Source organism: Stegostoma tigrinum, unplaced genomic scaffold, assembly GCF_030684315.1.
Source record: "Stegostoma tigrinum isolate sSteTig4 unplaced genomic scaffold, sSteTig4.hap1 scaffold_99, whole genome shotgun sequence".
NCBI classification, from domain to species: domain Eukaryota; kingdom Metazoa; phylum Chordata; class Chondrichthyes; order Orectolobiformes; family Stegostomatidae; genus Stegostoma; species Stegostoma tigrinum.
Genome location: NW_026728822.1, coordinates 1183922 through 1206522, shown reverse-complemented (window position 1 = coordinate 1206522; position 22601 = coordinate 1183922). Strand labels below are relative to the sequence as shown.

Here is a 22601-nt window from a genome sequence, read left to right as displayed (position 1 = left end):
GTTTATTCCAGCTGTTTATCGCCATTATTTTAACGAAACCAATAAAATGGATACAGCTTTCCCTTCATTAGAATAAAATATTTTATCTGTTATGGTGTCATTCCTCAAAAGAAGAATAGACTCCTTCTTCCCATGCACACACTTTGAGAATGTATTTGTTTTCCTGCCGGTTCTGGATCCCCACTTCCCTCCAGAGCTGTTTCCATGATCTGGTTCCATGTTCGTGCCACACGAATATGCATTTTCAAAGAGAATGTTTCTGTTCAAGCCAAGATTGTGAATGCTCACAAACTAACAGATCATATTCCTCAGCACCGCTTCACAGTCCTCAGTTCCTGCAGTAGTCTATGTCGTTATTCCAAAATATGTGGCACTATTCAGGTTTAGCTGATGAATGGCTTACAAGAACAGTTCTTCAGTGTTGCCGGGCAGGAATTATCTCCAACAGGAGGCAATCCAAAAGGCCCACCTTGATATTCAATGAGATAATCAACTTCCAGTGACAAATATCCTGTGTCTAACTATTCATCAGAAATTCACCAAATCATAGAGTCAGAAAGTTGTGAAGAATGGAAACAGAGGCTTCAGTTCACTTCATCCATACCAATTACATATACCTAATAAATCTTGTCCCATCTGCTAGCTTTTGACACATATCCTTCTAAACCTTTCCTAATCACATACCCACCTTTTCAAATGTTGTAATTGTACCAAACTCCATTACTTCTCCTTGCAGCTCATTCCACACACTCACCTCCCTCTCTGTGAAAAAGTTACCCCTGAGGTTCCTTCTAAATCTTTTCCAGCTCACCTTAAACTGGCACCCTCTAATTTTGGACTCCCTGACCCCGCTGAAAACACCTTGTCTAGATACCCTATCTATTCTCCTCCTGACTTTATAAATCTCAGTAAGGTCACCCCTCAGCCTCCGAATCTCCAGGCAAAAGCCTATTCAGTTTCTCCCTGCAGCTCAAACTTTCCAACCATGGCAACATTCTTATAAATCTTTTCTGAACTTTTTCAAGTTTCACAAAATCCTTCCGATAGCAGGGAGGCGAGAATTGTATGCAATATTCCAAAAGTGGCCTAACCAGTGTACAGCCGCAACAGGACCTCCCATCATCTACATGCAATGCACTGGCCAATAAAGGCAAGTTGTACCAAATGCAACAGGAGTAGATTCCCAACTTTAAGGGTATTTAAATGGTCACTGGATAAACATATGGATGATAATGGAATACTGTAGTTTAGATGGACTTCAGATTGTTTCACATTTCAGCACAACATCGAGAGCCGAAGGGCCTGTACTGCACTGTAATATCCCATGCTCTATGTTAAATGCTTTCTTTACTATTCTATCTATCTCTGAATCCACTTTCAAGGGACCAAGCGCCTGCACACCAGGACTCATTGCTCAGCAATACTCCCCAGGGCCTTACCATTTAGAGTACAAGTTCTGCCCTAATTTGATTTCAAAAATGCAACACCTCAGATTTATTCAAATTAAATCTACCTACCATTCCTTGGTCCATTGTCCCATCTGATCAAGATCCCATTGTACTCTGAAGTAACCTTTTTCAGTGTCCACTACATTTCCAATTTGGTGAACTTCTAGCTGGAAGTTTTCAAGGTCAATTAATGCCGGTCTAGCTACACTAGAATCCCAAATGAATTTTTTAAAAAGTCTGATTTTCCAGAAAAATTATTGATCTATAGAGCTAATTGCTGTCTTTGATGTCATGGGATATATTTGCAAAATGCAGTTCATGCATAATGTGAAAGAAAAAGACAAATCACAGCTCAGGTCACAGATCATTAAAGATAACGCAGCATTTTTTGAAGCAGCTGGAGGAGCACTCAAAATGCCATGCCTAGTGGGTGTCGACTTCAAGATAAGTGTGATTAATGTAGTTCTGTTTTTTTGATTGGAATAGACATGGTGAGCTGAAGGTTCTGTTTTTCTGCTGAATGGCTCTCTGACCTTAATTTTTGAAAACAGAAAAAGCAGTCTCACAATTTCCATAATATGTCAGCTTTTGTGCTCCTGAGATGCTGTTTGACCTGCTGTGTTCATCAAGCTTCACACTTTGTTATCTTGGATTCACCAGCATCTGCAGTTCCCATTATCTCTGATCACAATTTCCATGTAACATATGTTAGTGTCCCTGGGTTTCACCATCATATTCTGAATGGAAATTAGACAGAGGCAAGAAATGCAGGTCTTGCCAACAAAAGTCATCTCAACAGTACAAATAAAAGTAATCTGTACTATTAAAGACATATATTCAGCCCAATCTGTTTACTAAAGCAGTTTTATTGAGATTTTAGCTTTGTTCTATGTCTCTGATCTTTCTGAAAAACCATGAAGCTTTCCTGAGCATTTTCATAGTGTCGTTTAAAAATCGTATTTGGAAGTTGTACCCATCATTCTGAAAGGGAGAGCCTTCATGGCCATGTGAAAACTTGGATCAGGAGTAAGTGATTAGAAAAATCAAACCAAGTTCGCCATGTGGTGAGCTCTTGAATGATGTGGCCTCAAATAAACGTTCCTCTCCACCCCTGCTAAAATTGGTGTGTTATTCTTAGTCATGAATCTGTCTGCCACTCCCTGACGAATATTCAATAACTTATCTTCCATCTCTCTCTGGAAAGACTTCCATAAACACACAATCCTTTGAAAGGGTAAAATAAACAAGTCACCATTGTCGAACTGAGATATTCTCCAGTTTTACAGTCCATCCACTGGTGGTAATCTCGTGCACAAATGGAAATATTGTTTCAGCATTCAACTTGAAAAGACTGCTCGGAATATTTTGCGTTCAAAACAAGATCATGTGTCATTCGCCTAAAGTGCAATAAATCCAGGGCCAGTCTGGTCATGATTTCCTCTGAAGACAAATACTTCTCAAAAGAATCACTTCAGTCAATCATCTCTGGATGGCTTCTGATTTCATCGTGCCCACAGCCTAATGCAGTCTCACCATTACCCTGGAAAAGTGGCCAAAAACTGCTCTATTCGGCCTTGAGACTGCTCGACCATATCCTGCAGCAAACCAGGTACTACAGCCACGTTACCTTTCTTAGTACCTGCCTAAGGAACCAGATCATCCCCATTGGAATACAGTCCACATTCAAGCCTTCCCAATTTGTCCCCAGATGTGACAATGTCTACATCCAGAACATTAAGACACTTCAGAAGCATCTTTCCCTGCAACTCCTGAAACACACACTCGCAGCAATGCGACGGCAACTCCAGGCAATACAATCCAGCCTACCCAAGCTCAGACCCTCCCTCTCTCAGACCTCTACACCCCTCGCACTCACTCCAACCTCTTCCCTGCAGAACGTACAGCCCTCTGCTCCAATCCCAAACTCACCATAAAACCCATGGACAAGGGAGGCACAGTTGTAGTATGGCACACTGACCTCTACATCGCTGAGGTTACACGCCAACTCTCCAACACCACCTCCTACTGCCCCCTTAATCATGACCCCACGCCCGACCACCAAACCATCATCTCCCAAACAACCCACAACCTCATCACCTCAGGTGACCTCCCACCCACAGCCTCCAACCTCATCATTCCCCAACCCTGCAACGGCTGTTTCTATCTCCTTCCCAAAATCCACAAACCTGCCTGCCCTGGTTGACCCATTATCTCTGCCTGCTCCTGCCCCACCGAACGGATCTCCACCTCATTGGAATTCATCTTTTCACATTTCGCCCAGGAACTCCCTACCTACGTCTGTGACACCACCCATGCTCTCCATCTCCTACAAAACTTACAATTTCCCAGTCCCCAACACCCTCATCTTTACCATGGACATCCAGTCCCTATGAACCCGCATTCCCAATACAGATGGCCTAAAGGTCATCCGCTTCTTCCTCTCCCACAGGCCCGACCAGTCCCCCTCCGCTGACACCCTCATCCGCCTTGCCGAACTCTTCCTCACCCTCAACAACTTCTCTTTCAACTCCTCCCACTACCTACAGACAAAAGGGGGTGGCCATGGGTACCTGCATGGACCCAAGCTGTGCCTCCCTCTTTGTAAGTTATGTGGAACAATCCCTCTTCCATACTTTCACAGGCCCTCAACTCCACCTCTTCCTCCATTACAGTGATGGCTACATCAAAGCCGCCTCATGCATCCACGAGGAGCTCAAACAGTTCATTCACTTCACTGACACCTTCCACCCCCCCCCCCCTTCAGTTCACCTGGACCATCTCTAACGCCTCTCCCTCCTTCCTGGACCTCTCTGTCTCCATCTCCGGCAACAACCTAGAAGCCAATATCCATTTTAAGCCCACTGACTCCCAAAACTACCTGGAATACACCTCCTCCCACCCACCTTCCTGCAAAAATGCCATCCCCTCTTCCCAATTGCACCAGATCTGCTCCCAGGATGAGGAATTCCACACCCTGTACATCTCAGATGTCCTCATTTTTCAAGGACTGCAACCTCCCCCCACTCAGCGGTCGAGAACTCCCTCGACCGTGTCTCCCACATTTTGCGCAACTCATCCCTCACACCCCGTCCCCACCCTTATCTGCCTTCCGGATGGACTACTCTCTCCATGACTCTCTGGTCTGCTCCACACTCTCCTCCAGCCTCACCACACCTGGCACTTTTCCCTGCAACCGCAGAAAGTGCTCCATCTTCCCCTACCCCTCCCCCCTCATCTCAATCCCAGGCTGCACATCTGCTAATACGGTATACTGCATCCGCTGTTCCCATTGTGGCTCTGCTGCATCGGAGAAACCAAGCGGAGGCTTGGGGACAACTCTGCACATCACCCATGCTCGGTTCACACTAAACAACTCCCCCTCCCATTCTGCAAATGACATGTCCATCCTGGGCATCCTGCAGCGCCACAACAATGCCACCTGAAGGTTACAGGAATAGCAACTCATATTCTGCTTGGGAACCCTGTAGCCCAATGTTATCAATGTGGATTTCACAAGCTTCAAAATCTCCCCTTCCGCCACTGCATCCCCAAACCAGCCCAGCTTGTCCCCACCTCCCTAACCTGTTCTTCCACTCACCCATCCCCTCCTCCCACCTCAAGCCGCACCCCCATCTCATACCTACAAACCTCATCCCGACTCCTTGACCAGTCCGTCCTTCCCGACTGACCTACCCCCTACCTACCTCCCCACCTACACTCACCTTTACTGGCTCCATCCCCATCTCTTTGACCTGACTGCCTCCTCTCCACCTATCTTCTCCTACACAGCAGCAGCTACGCACTGATGATGTCTTCTCGACTGGAGACGAAACGTTTGCAATTCATTTGCCAAACTCAGCGAACAAACCAACAGCCAACTATCTTCTCCTCTCTCCATCTTCAGTCCGCCTCCCCCTCTCTCCCTATTTATTCCAGAACCCTCTCCCCATCCCCCTTTTCTGATGAAGGGTCTCGGCCCGAAACACCAGCTTCTGTGCCCCTGAGATGCTGCTTGGCCTGCTGTGTTCATCCAGCTTCACACTTTGTTATCTTGGATTCTCCAGCATCTGCAGTTCACATTATCGCTGATGCAGACAGTGACAGGCTGAAGCACCTTCCCCTGTGCTGGAACATTCTCTGAGTGTGCGGTTCTGTACCAATTGTTGCTGCAATCTCACTGACCCGCTGCTTGTCGTGGAGCTGGTTCATGAGCCGTGTTGGTGACGTCAGCTCTGCCCTACCTCATTCGATTGGTACATTTCCGATGATCTACATTCACTGCGAAGAGAGATTTATAGAAAAGGTGCTGAAAAAGTGTTGGTGTAAACTGACTGTTTGGCCTGGTCAGGAAGCCCAGGAGTTTGGGAACAGTAAAAACTGACAGCAGTGATTTACAAGTCTTTGCACACAGTCAGGCTGATGGAAAATATGGAAGGTAACTGGGACTTAAGGTAGTCCAGCACTATAATGGCATTGCTTCTTGGCCTACTTGGTTGACATCAGTGTGTAATACTTATTCTCGTCAGTTTTAATATCTGATATGTCCTTTATTTAAAGGCCCTATGTTAAACTGATTGTTGGAGTAAGGAGTAGGATCTTGCTCCATTTGCTGTGTTTCCAGGACTGGTTATAGTCTCTTTGACCCAATTCTAAAAACAGTCTCATCAAAACTTGAGGAAGTGTCTAGGCATGAGATGTCAGCCTTCCTGCCGTGTTCATCCAGCTCTACACCTTGTTATCTCGGATTCTCCAGCATCTGCTCAACAGGCCCTTCAGCCCCACAAGTCCACACTAAACCTCAGAGCATCCTAGCCAGACCTACAACCCACCTAATCTACCCCTCCCTAAACATTACAGGCAATTTAACATGGCCAATCAGCTAACCTGCACCTCTTTGGATTGTGGCAGCACCCTGACGAAACCCACACAGACACAGGGAGAATGTGCAAACTCCACACAGGCAGTCTGCGAGAATCGAACACAGGTCCTGGCGTTGTGAGGCAGCAGTGCTAACCACTGAGCCACCATGCCGCCAAAGTGCTTTCTCTCAGTACTCTCACCCAACTTTCTCCAAATATGCTTGTTCCAAGGTAACTGTTAATCTGTCCATTTTTGCATGTTCAACACTTGCTCTGATGTTAGTGCCTCATCCCTGGTAATGCCACACCTTCCCACCAACACCATCCCCAAATATCCACACATGGCATCAGAAGTAAAAGCAAATCGCCTGCCAACACTACCTCATTACAAATAGCATTTCAGAAAAAAAAGATGAAGCTATCGAAATATTCACTAGTGTTGACTTTGATGATGACTTGGGATGTATTGAAGTAGAGATTTTGGAAACACTGTGAGCTAGGAAAGGATATGGCATATACAACACACGTTTTTCATTTGAGTGCAGAGCAACTAATCAAACAAGTGTGCATGTGACTGCTTTATTTTTCTCATGCCAAGGCCTGAGCGCTTAATCAGATTACCAATTCACTGATGTGGGATACAACTGTGAATGACAGTCAGTGGCACATTATTCCGAAAGCCAATTCTCACACTAGCCAGACCGAGATATATTTGCAAATCTCGCAAAATGAGCCAGAGTTAAATAAAAATGCTAAATCAAGATGCAGAATTGCCTGTCCACAAAGTACATTCTTGCTCTAAGAACTCTACAAGCTTTTCAGCACCTGACACGAGTTATGCTGCAATATCTCTGCCCTTCCCTGACATTTTTGCACTTTGATGTTTCAACTAGAACTTAATGTCTCACAGTGCTCCTGTCTTGCCTGGTGTTTATCACAGGCATAAGACAGGCAGCTTAGCATTGTTATCACCAGCAGTCAGTCAAGGGCTGGTCAGCAGCTGTGGCAACAAACACATGTGTTTCGACCAAATGGGCACGTCTCAAATTCTCAGGGAAACTGTTCTCAGTCAGGGCAAGGGAGATAGTATTCAGTCAGGAGATCCTGACACAGCATGGCCAAGGAATCATTCGATATCAGCCCAGGGACTTCGACACTGTCAGTCAGCCATTTGGGACAATCGGGATCTGGGAATCTGTATCACTACAGTACAGAGAGGTGGCCACACTCACCACGAGTTACATTCCCAAAATGCTCCAGTAGATTTGTTGAGCCTGAATTATGAGCATCAATCCAAGCTGATGCTGTCCATTCCTGCCACTAGGGGTCAGTTTGATGCAATTCTCAAAGGTGTTCAGGAGATTGGGAGGTTCAAGTCCATCGCTCCCTGAAATAGCAACACAAGTAGATAAGATGGTGAAGAATTTCACTTTCATGGTACACTGCATCAGGATCTGGTCAGCTTTGATATCTGGCTCATAAGTGAGATGAGGTTTTTTTTTCAAACATGTCAGAGCATGTATTGTTCCTATGAGAACAACTGTGGTTCCATTCATGCATTTTTTTTTATTTCAACCATGAAACGGCCACAACTTGATTAGAAGTGAAAATGACCATCAAACAGTTTGAACTGTCGGTTGCTAAATAAATTAAGACAGAGGTAAATGTATTTGCAGGAGTTTTTTTTTGTTAAATAAAAAATCATTCATGGAATCTTGATATCACTGGATAAGAATGGAAGTTTTCTTCCCTAAAAGGACAGGTGAACAGATGGGTTTTTCTAACTGACAATAGATTCACAGTCATCATTAGATTCTTAATTCCAGATTTAAAAAAAACTCAAATTCCACCATCTGGAATGGTGTGATTCAAATCTCGGTCACCAGACCGTATCTCAGTCTCTGTGTGAGATGTTAATGTGATGACATCCCATTGATTTATCTACTTCTATAAATTAAAGTCTCTGTATAGGAATCAAATGCAGATAAAAGACTTCAATTTACAGAAGTAAGCTCTTATCTACCTACACATAGGTATGCAGACACTACCCTGAAGCTTCCTGCCCAGCCAGGAATTCAGTGTAAAGCTTTTGTAATTCCTTTTCTTCTCACACATTGGTATGCAGACACTGTCTTAAGCTTCCTGACTGAATTAAAATTAGAATCAAACTGTTGTTTCAAATAGGGTTAGGTGGGGAAAATTTGTAAGGGTGTGAAACCTCTAAAGCATGTAACTTCTGTCGCTGGCAAAGGGGCCAGGGCACTGACTTTGTTCTAGCCAGACACACTAGCAACTTGAAATCACAATCTGTCCTGGACAACAACTCAAAAATCGCCTCCTGCCATTCGCAGCTACTTCACTCGCAATCGATATATAAGCTGGTCTTTTATGTTCTTGATGTAATAATTGCTTGGTATCCTATTTTTGTCTGTTGTAGTAATTGTTTTATGCATCATGCCATTATAAATTGTGAAATCATTTTAAGTATCATGTCTTTTGTCAAGTATAATAAGCGGGCACTGTCTGCTGCTCGGGGAGAATTACTTGCGAGACTCTGCACTCTGTGCCGGGTTGAGTACAGTAATTCTCCACAGCTTGTACTTGCTTGGTAATAAAAGGATGTGTGTTTTTCTAAACAGGTCAGTGTCTTGTGATTGCAGCAAGTCCGGAGGGTCTCCGAAAACAAACTTGACATGTGGAGTAATGGACAGCAGACTAAATAGAAAATATACACTAGATATCACACAATGTCTTGGTTTTTGTCTTCATCACGAGATCCGTCACTGCTATGGACACCTGGTAAAGATCTGAAGAGACTGCATTCCCCATGGATAGGTCACCAGGTCTCATTGCATTTTTGCAATCGGCTATCAGGGATATAGAATATGACTCATCCCAATCTTTTGTTTGGATTTAAAAACAAAACTTTCCTTTGATTGTTTCCAATAAAGGAATATCTATTAGTAGTTGAAACATGTCTGTGGAGAGCAATAGAATCCATAATTGTAGAAGGTGTGCAAACATATTGCCCAGGCACAACAAATAAAGGGCCATTAAGATCAACATAGAATCCCTACACTGTGGAAGATGGCCATTCAGTCCATTACCAACCCTCCAAACAGCATCTCACCTAAGTCTCACACCCTACCCTGCATTTGGCACACAAGACACTATGGGCAATTTAGCATTGCAAATTCGGTAGAATGACACATTTTTGGACTGTGGGAAGAAACTAGAGCACCTGGAGGAAACCCACGCAGGGAGGGTCTGGGTAGGACACTCTTTGTAAGTTCAGTGTGAACTCAATGGGCTAAATGGTCTGCCTCCAGACTGGAGGGATCCTATGATCTCCAGAAGCAAGCCCAAAAAGCATGGTTTGGATATAGCTAACAGCAGAATCAAAAACCAACTTCACAGTTACTCAGAAATTTGCTGCTCGTTAACCAGTCCCGATGAACCAGGAAATCCCTTTTCACATACTGTGCAGGCAGCTAGTCTTTAGTCAGTGAGAATGTGTCAATGTGTCGTGATAACGTGACTATTTCCAAACTCTACCTGACAGATACACAACTGATATTAACATTTTATCCACAATACCTGTACCTTTAATTGAGCAGGGATCAGTAACATCAGTACAAACAGCCCAAAACCATGGTTCACTTGATAGTGAGAGTGACAGCAAAATAATTCAACTGTGCTTCTTTGTGAAGTCACTGGTGTGTTAACAGTTTGGATAACTGAGTGAATGCTTTCCCCAATCAGAGCTCATGAATGGGTTCTCCCCAGTGTGAACCTGCTGGAACACAAGCAGGTAGGATGACCAAGTGAATGCTTTCTCACATTTAGAGCAGGTGAATGGTTTCTCCCCAGTGTGAACGCGCTGTAGGTTAGGTGAGCAAGTAAATCCCTTCCCACACTGGGAGCAGATGAATGGTCACTCCCCAGAGTGAAGTCGCTGGTGGATCAGCGGGCAATTCGAGTCAGCAAAGCCTTTCCCTCACGCAGAACAGGCCAACGGTCTCTCTCCAGTGTGAATTTGCTCATGCATCAGCGGTTGAGATGTCTGAGTGAATGCTTTCCCACATTTCAAGCATGTAAATGGTTTCTCTACAGTGCGAACTCACTGGTGTTTAAGCAGGCTGGAGGACTGAGTGAATCCCATTCCACAATCAGAGCAGGTGAATGGTTTCTCTCCAGTGTGACTCTGGTGGTCAGTTTCTAGCTGGGATGGATTAAAAAATTCGTTCCTGCAATCTGCACATTTCCACAGTCTCTCCCCAGTGTCACTGCGCTGGTGTTCGGACATTTCAGATGAATCTTCACAGACTCTTTACAGACCATGTGCATTTCTCCCCAGTGTGAATGCTGCTTTTTCCTCCAATGTTCAAAATCCTGAGGTAACTGGTTTGTGATAAACAAAGTGACTGTCAGAGCTCGATGTGGACCTGTTTGAATTCTCCAATTGCAGACCAAGCTTTCAAACAGAAAGCAAGTGCAGCGAGTGAGGAACCAGAAGAACAACCACAGATTGTGAAATCGAGAAATCCTCTGGACATTTATGGAGCGACGCTTGGGAAATATGCTGGATCATCATTAGAACAAATTCAAATAAATATCCTCCAGGTAAGGGATCCAGTCAGTATTTGCATAAAACTGCTGAAAGAGAGGTGGGAGAGCCAGGGAGCAAGGGCAGGCATTGTAACTCAGTCTTTCAGAGGGATCAAAAGGTTAAGAACAGTGCAGAAGTAAAATTGTGGAAATCTGAAATGAAAACAAAAAATGCTTAGTCAGAGTTGTACAGCATAAACCAATCCCTTTCATCCCAGTTGTCCATGCTGACCATATGTCCCAAATTAATCTAATCCCATTTGCAAGCAATTGACCCATATTCCTCTAAACCCTTCCTATTCACATACCCATCCAGATGCCTTTTAAATGTCATAATTGTACCAGCTTCCACCAGTTCCTCTGGCAGGTCATTCTACACAGGCACCACCCACTTTCCCTTAAAAAAGTTTCCCTCTCAGCTTAAACCAATGTGTTTAGTTCTAGTCTCCCCTACCCCAGGTAAACAAACTTGGCTACTCACTCCATGCCCACCATAATTTTATTAACCTCTAAGGTAACCTCTCAGCCTTCAACGCTCCAGGGAAAATAGCCCCAGCATATTCGGCCTCTCCCTGCAGCTCAAAACTTCCAACATCCTTGTAAAACTTTTCTGCATCCTGCTAAGTTTAACAGCATCATTCCTATTGCAGGGAGGCCCGAATTGAACACAGTATTCCAAAAGCAGCATCATCAATGCCTTGTTCAGCCTATAACATGACCTCCCAACTCCTACACTCAATGCACTGACCAATAAATGCAAGCATAGCAAATATCATCTTCACTACCTTCTGTACCTGCAATCCCCCTTCAAGGAACTGTGCACCTGCACCTCAAGGAGTGTCTGTCGTGTAACAGTCCCCAGGGCCTCACCATTAACTGTTTAAGCCCTGCCCTGATTTTCATTACCATAATGCAATAGCTCGCATTTATCCAAACTGAACTGATTGCTGTCACACCTCGGCCCATCGACCCATCTGACTAAGATCCCATTGTCCTTGGAGATAAACTTCTTTGCTGTTTACTACACCAACAATTTGTGTCATCTGCACACTTAGTAACCATTCCTCCAATATGCATGCCACATGACTTGTATCAATGGCAAAAAGCAGTGGAACCAGCACCGATCCTTGCAGCACACTGCTGTTCATAGTCATCTAGACTGAGAAAAAAAAGCACCCCCACCACGATCCTGTTTCCTACCTTCAAGCCAATTTTGTTTCAAATAGCTAACTCTCCCTGGATTCCACTTGATCTAATCTTGCTAACCTGTCCGTCATGTGTAGTTTTGGTGAATGCCTTGCTGAAGCCCATTTAGACAAAGTCCACTGCTTTGTCTTCTTCAATCTTCTTTGTCACTTCCTCAAAAAACTCAATCAAGTTAGTTTCTCAAGATTTCCCACTCACAAAGCCATGTTGGCTATCCCTAATCAGTCTTTGCTTCTCTCAACACATGCAAACCCTGTCCCTCAGATTCCCCTCCAGCAATTTACCCACCACTGACATCAGGCTCAATGGTCAATGGTCCTCTAGCTTTTCCTTAAAGAATGGCACCAGATTAGCCACTCAGCCTTCTGGCACTTCACCAGTGTCTCAGTGATGCAGATATCTCAGCAAGGGGCCTGCAATTACTTCCCCAGCTTCTCACAGTTTGTGGATAACACCTGATCATGAGCCAGGGACCTATTCACCTTTATGCAGTTTAAGACGTCCAGCACCTAGACCTCTGTAATATGGACACTTGTCAACTCATTATTTATTTCTCCAAGTTCTCTAGCTTCCATATCCTTCTCTGCTGTAAATACTAATGTGAAATACTCATTCACATCTCACCCTGCAGTTCCACACAGACAGCCTTGTTGATCTTTAAAGGGGCCCTGTTTTGTCCCAAGTTGCTTTTTTGTCCCAAATGAAGTGTCAGAATCTCTTGGATAAGGATAGCTCATGTCTCCTTTTTGCCATCTTCATTTCCCTTGAGTATACTCCTACTGCCCTTATACTTTGAGGGATTGACCCAGTTCCTGCTGTCATTACCTGACATGCGCTGCCTTCTTTTTCTTAACCACAGCCTCAATTTTTTCAGTCGTCCAATAGCCCCGACAATTACCAGCCTTGCCCTTCACATGAACAGGAACATACTGCCTCTGGACTCTCCCTATTTTATTTTTGAAGGCCTTCCACTTTCCAAGTATACCGTTAACTGCATATTACCTCTCCCGATCATTGTTTGGAAGTTCTTGCCCAATACTGTCAAAGTTGGCCTTCCTCCAATTTAGAAATGTATATGAAATATACAACTTTTATATTTAAACTGATCACAGCTGTTTGCATCTGGCACATATTCCTCTAAACCTTTCTTATATATGTCCTAATTCAAATGCCTTTTAACCAATGTGACTGTACCTGCATCCACCACCTCCTCTGAAAATTCGTTTCACACATGAACCACACTGTAAAAGAAAAATTGTCCCTCATATTTTTTTCAAATATGTCTTTCTCCTCTCACCTTACATGTCCCCTTGTCTTAATCACCCAACCTAGGGGAAAAAACCCTTAATATTCACATAATCTGTGCCCCTCATGTTTTTTATGAGGATTTGTAAGGTCACCCCGTAACCAGTGAGAAAAGTTTAAGCTTTGGCAGTCTCTTGATAATTGAGCCCTCCATTCCTGGCAACATCTCAGCAAGTCTTTTCTGACCTGTCTCCAGTTTAATAATAATGTCCTTCCTGTAACAGGGCGACCAGAACTGCACGCAATACCTCAAATGAAGCCTCAACAATGTCCTGTACAACCTCAACATAACATCCCATTTCCTATACTCAAAGGAGTGAGCAATGAAGGCAAGTGTGCATAACAATTTACTAACCACCCTGTCGGCCTGTCTCCATAAACTTCGAAGAATTATGCAGTGAATCTCAGCATTTCTCTGTTCCACAACACTACCCTGGGTGTAACCATCAATTGTGTAATTCCTACCCTTGTTCATTTTACCAAAATACAATATTTCACATTTATTCAAATTGAGCTTCATCTTCTACTCCTCAACCCATTGACCCAATTGATTAACATGTCACCATCATCTGAGATAACCTTCACTAACCACTATACCAACAATTCAGTATCATCTGCAAACTTAGTAATCTTGTCCCTTAAATTCTCATCCAAATCGTTAGTGTAAATGAGAAACAAAAGTGGGCTGTACCGATTGCTGTGGAACACGCTGGTCACAGAACTCCACTCTGAAAAATCCTCCAGCACCACATTCTCTCCTATAACTAAACCAATTTTGTTTCCAATTAGCAAGTTCTTCCTGAATCACATGTGATCTAACTTTACAGATTAGTCTACCATGTGCAACCCTGACAAAAGCTTCACTCTCATTCTAGAGGTGTTGCAAATCTGACCCAAGTCCCCTGCCATTTGTCCATGGCCCTCTTGATCATTCCTTGAAAAGTTAAATCCCAAATCTTTGGGAATAACTGCTGAATCTTCATCCAGCTGCCATTCAGACTGTTCCAGATCCTGGGAACTTGCTGAGTCAAGTAATCTTCAAGTTTTCACACTGCATTATTTGCCAATTACCTGAATGTTGTATTCTGCAGTTACCAAACATTGCCACAATGTTAATCTTTTTTCTCTCTCTGCAAACTAATATCCTGGAAACAAACCTACTACTCAACTAAATCATTGCTAATCAGCCCCAAGGAGAATCATCCGAGCTTCTGTTAGCTCTCTCCAAACCAGAAACCCATCATAATTTTAGATAACAAAGTGTGGAGCTGAATGAACACAGCAGGCCCAGCAGCATATGCTGTGTTCATTCAGCTCCACGCTTTGTTATCTCAGATTCTTCATCATCTGCAGTTCCCATCATCACCCATCATAATTGTAACTTACTTATGGGATGTGGTCTTTGCTGCCCAGACTAATATTGACTGTCCATTTTTATTTGATTTGGAGAAAGTGGCGGTGAACCACTTTCTCTCACTAATGCACTCCGTGTACTGTAAGTGCACCACTGTGTCGTTTAGATGATAATCCACCCTGGAGCCTCACCTCACTCCCTATCGCAAGAATCATACCTCAATCCTCACTACCCTCCCTATCATGAAAATGACCCTGGAGCCTGCACTATTGCAGGCTCCACCCTCGAGCCTTACCACCTTTCCTATCACTGGAATCTCTCCCCAGCCTCACAACCTGCCTACTGTTGGAATCCCCCTCTAGCCTCAGAACTCTCACGGTCTCTGTAGATTCCTCCAGTCTCTCAAGCCTCCTTATCTCGAATCTCCTCCAGCCTCAACACCCTCCTATCTCTGTAAATTCCTCCAGCCCGTATAAACTTCCTTAGATGTGTAATTGCCTTTACCCTCACAAACCTCCTTCTGTTTGAGGTCTCCTCCAGCCTCTCAATCCTCACCATTTCTGCAACTTCCTCCAATCTCACACTTTTCCCTATTTTCGTAATCTTCTCCAGTCTCAGAACCCTTCCAGTCTCTAATATCCTCCAGCCTCACAAATCTCAACATGTCCCTTCCTCTAATACAGTCCTAATGATGATGCCCCATTTTTATTCCTCCACTTGATAGCAGCACGTGCAATTTCCTGGGCTTCAAGCTCCAGAATTTCTTGGTAAACTGCTTCATCTCTATACCTCACTTGTCTCCCAAAAACATTAACCATCTATTCAATTATCATCTATTCTAAAATCTCCTTTCCTGAGAGGGGAAAAAAAAAAACATTGCTTGAACTATTGCTTGGCATCTTCTCTGTGAAGTGTCTCGGATGGTGGCCCATCCAGCCTCTGCCAGTTAAAATCCACCACCTAACTATTCTAATCTAATTTTCCAGCAGTTGGCCCATAGACCTGTCTGCGTTGGCACCACAAGTGTGTATCTAAATATGCCTTAAACGCTATGAGGATCTCTGTGCCTACCACCCTCACAGACAGTGAGGTTCAGTGCCATTGTCACAGCATGATGACATCACAGACAGGAACAGAGATGAGCTGAGTCTGTGCAAACCAAAGATCCCCCACACACCGTGAAGGACGGGAGGGTCCCTGATAGGGGGCAGAGGAGACTTAACAGAATGGTTTGTAAAGAAGAGTTGCATGGTTAGGGCTGTTTTTTTAACATTCTTCTTTCATGTGACTTGGGCGTTGCTGGTACAGAGCGAATATCCATCTATAATAGGTGGACTCTCCTTCTCAAACTCTCCCCTCGCCTGGGGTGTGGTAATCTTCAGGTTAAACCAGCCCTATGGTCAGGTCGGAAAATGGTGACTTTACTTTTGGCACAGAGATGCCACTGTGCCTCGGTGGTGTAGAGGGGAATGTTGAATGTGGTGGCTGGGACACAACTCTGACAGTGCGCTTCAACTGGAGGATGTTCACTTTTTCTAACAGTGTTGGGGCTGTACTCATGCAGGGAAGTGAAAAATGTTCCAACACAATCCAGACGAGTGCCTTATAGACAGCAAACAGTCATTGGGGAATCAGATGTTTGAGGAAACTGAGATTGTTCTCCTTGTAACAAAGGATTTTGAGGGACCTTTGATAGAGGTGTTGACAAAAGAAACAGTTCAGGATGATAAAATGTACACTCATGACTGATCATAAAAAAGATTACAGGACATATACTGAAAATTTTAGGAATGATCTATTGAGAGAATGGGGTGATTTAAGAGAAAAAAATTACACGGCAAATGAGAAGTGAGCAGGAACACAATACGAATATCCAGATGTTGATGAATTGAGTAATTCTGTCAGAGTTTAGTGTTACAATTATTGAGTTTCCCCACCTGAAAGTCCACTTGTAATATCCTGTAACACAAATTCATAAAATCCATCACTGTCAGTCCGGGTAGAAATTCACAACATCCCCTCATCCTGGCCGAAGATAACTGTGCATTGTCCCTAATGCACGTTATCCAATGTGGAGGCCAGTCATCGATTCAGGGAGAAATCTATTTGGGTTTCTAGGAATTTCCACCTTGGGACTTCATGTCACTAACCAGAACTGCAGATCTTTGACACATGGCAAAGAATGGCCAAGATTTAGTGACAGGAAAGAGAGAATAGAGATGGAGTGGGATTTTCTAACGACAGTGAAGTCAAATATTAAAACCAATATTTGACTTCACTGTCATTAGAAAATCCCACTCCACCAAAATGTTCCAACACAATCCAGACGAGTGCTAGGACAATATCTGAACTGGCATGGGGGAAGAGGCAAAGAGGAGGAGAAATAAGAGAGACGCAGAATGTTTGTGATTTAGCAGGAGTAGGGCAAAGGATTAAGACGAGCTCTGATAAGGCTTGACACAAGACTGGAGAAAGATGCATGTTTAGGACTAAAACGCCGAGCAACATGCAAGGCAATTTGGTTTGGTGGGCTAGTGGCAGAGAGGGAAGCAGCAGAGGCATCTGATTTGGATTGCCTCAATCTTAATGATATGGAGTTTCTATGTGTCTCCCTCACTTGTTGGAGGGGAGGATGGAGGAGACAGGATGATGGACAACGACCTCCAAGACACTTCACAGAAGATGCCAAGCAATAGTTCAAGCAATGTTTTTTTCCCTCTCGGGAAAGGAGATATTAGAATAGATGACTCGCCAGTGTTAGGCTGAACAAACCTAATGATTTAACTTTTATCTAGTATATTAAAATTTACAACAGAAGTCCGCGCTTGAATCCCATCTCAGCAGATGGTGGAATTTGAATTAAATAAAAAAAACGGAATTAAGAATCAACTGGTTGCCATGGAACCATTGCTAATGGCAGAAAAAGGAGAAAACCTAATGTCCTTCAGGGAAAGAAATTTGCCAACCTCAGCAAGCCACTCAGTTGCAAATCACTGCAAAGCCTCAACAAAGGAATGATGCTGGGTGGAACACTTGGCATCTGCCAAGGCACGAGGAAAGACAACTGCAGAATCAGCCCTATCGACTCCATAAACTCCTCCTTACTAATATCTGGGGGCAAGTGGCAAAATTTGGAGAGAGGGCTCAAAGACTAGTCAAGAAACAGCGTCGTATGCATAGAATTTACCTTATAGACAAGTGACACACGCCACCATCACTGTCCTTAGTGAAGGCCTGTCCCAAGAGCAGGCCAGACGTGACAGCACAGTGCTATTCTGATCGCAGTAATTGAACTGGGAGTACAACATTGACTCTGCCACCTGGAAGACTCATGGCTCCTGCTGAATTCCATGAACCATCCTCCCTCAGTTGATAAATTGGCAACAGTGTTATCCCTAGATTATTACTCCAGAGACACTGACATCATTGCGGGGTCCTGGGTTCAAATCCTGCCATGGCAAATGGTGGAATTTGAATTAAATAATGATCTGGAATTAATAGTCGAATGACGACCATGAAACCATTGCTGATTATTTGGGTTCACTTGTGTCCTTTCGGGAAGGAAATCTGCCATACTTACCTGATCTGCATGACATGCAACTCCAAACCCACAGCAATGTGGTTGACTCTTAACTGCCTTCAGGGAAATCAGGGACAGGCAATAAATGCTGGTCCAGCCAGCGATTTCCACATCCCAAGAGTGAATTTTGATTAAAAACTCCATGTTAAACAGCACTTGGAGTAAGCACAGAGTGTAAATGGCAATAGGTGTACTCAATGCCCTCCATCAGGAGTAGTTCACAGCAGGATTACCAATCAAGCTGGTCAGGTCCTAAAGGACAAAGCTGACTTTCTGGGACTGCAGCAGGTGCTGACACAACCAACAGAAGGGAAAAACATAGATCTCATTCTCACAAATTTCCCAGCTGCAGATGCAACTGCCCGTGACAGTATTGGTAACAGCAACCACCGCACAGTCCTGTGGAGACAAAGCATCATCTTAAACTTGAGAATACCCTGAGTGGCGTTGAGTGGCACTAACTTCGGCTAAATGGGACAGACTTGGAACAGATATAGGGGTTCAAAACCAGATATCTTTGAAGCTTTGTCGGACATCAACAGCAGCAGAACTTTCCAGCACAATCTGTAACCTCATGGGCCAGCATATTGTGCACTCAACCATTACCATTGATCCAGGGGAACCACACTGATTGAATGGATAGTATAGGAGGGCATGCCAAGAGCAGCTCCAGGCATAGCTAAAAATAAGGTGCCAGAGGCCTTCTCCAGAGGTCCTCAATATCACAGATGTGAGTTTTCAACCAATTTGATTCATTTCAAATGATATTAATAAATGGAGGAATAGTGCAGCAAAGATTATGGGCACTGGCAACAGTACCGATGACTTGTGCTCTAGAGCTTGCTACCTGCCAAGACAAACTGTTTCAGTCCTGCTACAGCACTGGCATCTGCTGACAATTTGGGAAATTGCCCAGGTCTGTTCAGCACAAAAACACAGCAAATCCAACCTGACCAATTTCCCCTCAAGCAGTCTACTCTCTATCTTCAGTAAAGTGATGGAAGGTGTTGTCAACAGTGGAGCTAAGCAGCACTTAGCAGTAACATGCTCAGTGACACCCAGTTTGGGTCACGCCAGGCACTCAGTTCCTCATCTTATTACAGACTTGATCCACAAATTCACACACAGATGAATTCCTGAGGTGAGGTGAAGGCAACAGCAGAGTCCTGCACAAAAACCATTTCGTTCCACTTCAGTGACAATGACACCTTAGTTTCAGCTCATCTGCTGAACCTCTCATCTATTCCTGCGTTACCTCTAGGCTTAACTATCCAAACACACTCCCAGTTGACCTCCCACATTCAACGTCCCTGTAATCTCAAGAATACATAAAATTCTGCTGCGCTCATGTTCATTTGTACCAAAACCTGTTCACACATCACTGCTGTACTCCCTGACGCACAAAGACTCCTATTTATAAGCAACAATTTAAAATTCTCACCCGTGATTTAATTCCTGGCCGTGATGACCCATGTTTCCCTGCACCACACAACCTTCAAGACTCTGTTGGAGTCTGAAAGTAAATGATTGTCAATGTATTTAATCATTGCTTCACTACTGGAGGCTGTTTCTACAGTTGCCAGGCAACATGGTCTGGAATTCCTATGATAAACCTCTCAGATTTGCTTTCCTTCTTTAAGATAGTCATGAAAACCTGTGAATTTGGTCATGTTTTTGGTCAACTAATCTAATATGGCCTTACATCAAAAGTTCCTTGATAATATTTTTGTGAAATTATAAATATGATAAAAATACATACAGTTTGTTGATTTGGACACACACCATCAGCTCTTCAGTATCGCTAGATGAATGATCTGTAACTTCTCTAATGACCGCATTGTGGGAGTACCTTCATCATATGAACTGCAGCAGCACATGAAAGTTGAACATCACATTTTCCACAGGCAACAGGGCTTTGGCAACGATCGCTGGTATCTGTGGAAGGAAAAACAGACTAAATATTACAGTAGTGCAAAAATGAACGCCAGAATAAAAAAAACTGTCAAATTTGGTGGTCTGAAATGGAAGAAAAATGCACTCTCTGCCAAAATATTGCCTGACTTTGAAAGACGCCATTCAAAAATTAATCTGGTAAGACAGCAGCGCACAGTTAGGAGGTGGACAGCAATGGAAAATTCAGTTACAACAGGTATAAGAAAATAACAGTAAAATACTAAACAGAGATCAAATATATCCATCATTAGAGACTGGAGAGATCAGTCGCCGACAAAGCTGTGATCAGGAAGCACAGAACTAAGTTAGCAGTGCTAGCTGCTATGATCCCACATTCTGGGAAAGAAATCCAGAAGAAACAAACATTTAACTTGGTTTGAATTTGCTCTGTGTAATTTCATTTCATTTCTGAAGAAGGGTCCAGACTCAAAACGCAGGCAGTGCCGATACAGTCATCCATGAACTGGAGGAAGAGGTGGGATTCGGGGCCAGTGTCGGTATGGAAGAGAGATTGTTCCACATAACCAAAGAGGCAGGCATAGCTTGGGCCCATGCAGGTACCCATGGCCACCCCCTTTGTCTGTAGGAAGTGGGAGGAGTTGAAAGAGAAGTTGTTGAGCGTGAGGACGAGTTCACTTAGGCACACAAGGGGGTCAGTGGAGGGGAACCGGTCAGACCTGCAGGACAAGAAAAGGCATCGGGCTTTTAGGCCACGTGCATGGGGAATGCAGGTGCTAATGTGGTATACTGCCTCTGCTGTACCTGTTGTGGCCTCCTCTCCATCAGGGAAATTTGGGGACTGCTTTGCAGAATATTTACACTCAGTTCACAATAAACAACTGCACCTTCCAGTCCCATTCCACCGACATGTCCATCATGGGCCTCCTACAACACAATAAAGATGCCACCCAAAGGTTGCAGGATCAGCAACTCATATTCTGCTTTGGAACCCCGCAGCCCAATGGGATCAATGTGGATTTCACAAGCTTCAAAATCTCTCCCTCCCCCAACCCCAGTCCAACACCAGCCCAGCTCATTCCCCCCCTCACTAACCCATTGTTCCTCTCAGCTACCCGCTTCTCTCATATCAAGCCACACCCCCATTTACTACCTACTAACCTCATCCCACCCCCTTGACCTGTTCATCCTCCCTAGACTGACCTATCCCCTCCCTACCTCCTCAGCTACACTCACCTTTACCGGCTCCAACCCCGTCTCTTTAACTTGTCTGTCTCCTCTCCACCTGCCTCCCCCTCTCTCCCTATTTATTTCAGAATCCCCTTCCCCTCCCCCATTTCTGAAGGGTGTAGGCCCGAAAACGCCAGCTTTCCTGCCCCTCTGATGCTGCCTGTCCTGTTGTGTTCCTCCAGCCCCACACCTTGTTCTCTCACTTTCAGCCAGAGACGGCTGCGCATGCGCCCAGCTTCACCTCCGCCCTCAAAGTTTCAATGCTACCGCGCATGCGCCCCGCTGATCATTGCCCCCAATAAAGATGGTGGCGGTCACACGGGCCTATCGCCATCTGAGGCATTGATTTGTTTTCTGCAAACGTGAGCCTGGGAGTTTCAAATGTGGGTTTTCCGACGTGCACTCCCAAGCCCATACGAATATCACTTCCCACCTGCTTTCTGCCGTTTTGCCTTCTTCACCGTGTCCTGCTCTTACATCAATTGCACAATCCTTAGTCTCAGCGAAAGGGCCAGGCACAAAATGTGAGCTTTCCTGCTCCTCTGATACTTCTTGGCCTGTTATATTCATCCAGCTCTACACCTAAGTATCTCGGAGTCTCTAGTTCCGACTGTGCTCAGCGAACCTGCACGGATCACGTGGTTTGCACTGATCCAGCCCTCTCTTCATTCCGATTGGTTATAAGGGCAGAGACGTCCGCCCGGTCATTCACGTCAAACCTGTATTCCTATTGGTCCCACACTGACATCAATCAATCTGACGCAATTGTGACCTGTAGCATGCGCAGTGCTTTCTGTTGTCATTGTCATCAGACTCTGACACTTTGAGACAAATGAGACTGAGAACTGGATGAGAAAGATTGTTACATTAGCGATCCTGGGGCTTTAATAAGTCGCTCTGAGGAAGGGGCACTGCACCCAAAACGTTAACTCCGTCTTTTTACCTTCACAGATGCTGCCAGACCTGCTGAGCTTTTCCAGCAACTTCGTTTTTGTTCCTGATTTACAACATCCCAGTTCATTTTTTTTAATAAGTCGCGATTGAAAAGGCTTCCTGCAGCTCAAAGCTAAAGATACTCTTGATACCGCTCTGGCAGCGAA

The 22601-nt window shown here is 44.3% G+C and overlaps 1 long non-coding RNA gene and 1 pseudogene across 2 annotated transcripts; one reads left to right on the top strand and one right to left on the bottom strand.

The window, feature by feature from the left end:
* The first annotated feature begins 5920 nt into the window (after window positions 1-5920).
* Window positions 5921-6101, top strand: LOC132209485 (U2 spliceosomal RNA; annotated as a pseudogene).
* An 826-nt stretch (window positions 6102-6927) lies between these two features.
* On the bottom strand, window positions 6928-22161 carry LOC132209483 (uncharacterized). Of its 2 annotated transcripts, XR_009445561.1 has the most exons (4): window positions 21935-22161; window positions 20120-20295; window positions 16641-16739; window positions 6929-11068 (listed from the first exon to the last, which is right to left on the bottom strand). It is a non-coding gene; the product is annotated as an uncharacterized LOC132209483 (long non-coding RNA). The 2 variants fall into 2 exon arrangements; XR_009445562.1 differs by lacking the exon at window positions 16641-16739 and having other exon boundaries at window positions 6928-11068.
* Window positions 22162-22601: the final 440 nt, after the last annotated feature.